This window comes from Wasmannia auropunctata, unplaced genomic scaffold, assembly GCF_000956235.1.
Source record: "Wasmannia auropunctata unplaced genomic scaffold, wasmannia.A_1.0 LD321572.1, whole genome shotgun sequence".
Lineage (NCBI taxonomy): Eukaryota > Metazoa > Arthropoda > Insecta > Hymenoptera > Formicidae > Wasmannia > Wasmannia auropunctata.
The window spans coordinates 1-1848 of NW_012041318.1; the positions used below are offsets into that span (position 1 = coordinate 1).

Sequence of the window (1848 nt, forward strand, 5' to 3'; positions counted from 1 at the left end):
CAGTTCATTGAAATTAATGTCGTATGTATAAATCAAACATAACTATTATTTATTGCTATATTTATTGCGATGAATTATAAATGTGACATGATATTTTACAGATGGATAAAATGAAAATTGTGCATCAATTGATGGAAACTTCTTATTTATACAGCAGTTCTGAAAGCAGTAATACACTAGAGGAATTAAGCAGCAGTGTAAATAGCAGCGTCACTTCGTCCAGTAACGACGAAGATACAGATTTATTGCTTTTTCCTCTTCTACATTATTTAACAACTGGCCGAAAAAGACATCGAATTAAATTTATCTTTTAATTATTGACTCCTGGACAGATCAAGAATTTAAGGAACACTTACGATTAAACCGGCGTACTGCACAAAGACTGATTGGTACGAAAAATATTCACTATCGATTTATGCGTAATGATTAATACAATTAATTATTATTTATTATTGTGACAACAATGCATGCTGTATATAAAGTATAAAAGAAATTTTTTGTTACAGATGAGCTATATCTATCAAATTTTATTCCATCGCAGTTGTTTGGAAAGAAGCCGATCACAGCAAAATTAAGTTTTTAAATTTTTTTATGGTATATTGCCAATACAGAACCTTTACGAACTATGGCGGATAGATTTGGAGTTTCTATTTCATCTGTGTTTCGCGTTCTCCGTCGTGTCATAGTTTGGTTGATGACGAAATTAGATGTAGTAATTAAATGGCCACAAGGACAAAATGTAGTAACTACCATTGAAAGTTTTCGTGCTAAGCAAGGAATTCCGAACGTCTTAGGAACAATCGATGGGACTCATATTCGAATAGAAAAACCTGCAGTGTACGCACGAGATTATTGTAATAGAAAAAAATTCTTTTCCATTAGTTTGCAAATAGTAATAGATGCACATATGCGGATTACAAACATACATTGTGGTGAACCTGGTTCTCTGCATGATGCACGTATATTCCGAAGATCAGAATTGTTTCATGCAGCAAATGTTGACAAAGATGCATTATTCCCTGGTAACACTTTTTTATTAGGCGACTCAGCGTATCCTTCTTTGCCATTGCTTGTGCCACCTCTTCGAGATAACGGTCATCTAACACCACAGCAAACGAAATTCAATTTCATGCATTCAGGCACAAGAATAACTGTTGAAAGAGCACTTGGGCAATTAAAAGGACGATTCCGTCGAATCAAATTTTTTACTGACATGAGTATCGTGAAATGTCATTTATTACTAACACAGTAGCTGCAGCATGTATATTACATAACTATTGTATTGACGGGGATGATGTTTATAATTTTCTTGATGATAATGAGGATTTTGATTATTTAGAGAATCATGAGGAACTGGAAATACCGCGAGAGTATAGAATGGAACGAGATCGCAGGATGCAACTTTTTAATGAATTGTTCCCTGAATAATGATCTGTAATAATATCGCATAATTCTTCGATTTAATAATGCTGATTCTGTAAAATAACTGTTCACAATGTTTGTATACGATGTTTGTAATATTATTTTTATTGAACATTTATAAAATAAAACTATATACTTATCTATTATACATTTCTGACTTATGTAAATTTTTGTACTCTTACGTATGCATAAAAAATGATAAATATGAGAACACTTGAAAGATATCGCTCTTTTTTTTTATCTGAATCTTTCACTTAAAATTTATTATTTTTGCCATTATATTTTATGTTACTAAAAAAAAAAAACACTTAAACATATAGTAACATTCGAAAAAAATATAATTTATCTAAATCATTCGCTTATGATTTATTCTTTTTGGCATTATAACTTTGCTTATAGAAAGAAAATAATACTTAGGAATATATA

At 30.8% G+C, this 1848-nt stretch overlaps 1 pseudogene; it reads left to right on the forward strand.

Moving 5' to 3' along the window:
• Window positions 1–101: 101 nt before the first annotated feature.
• Window positions 102–1428, forward strand: LOC105460455 (annotated as a pseudogene).
• Window positions 1429–1848: the final 420 nt, after the last annotated feature.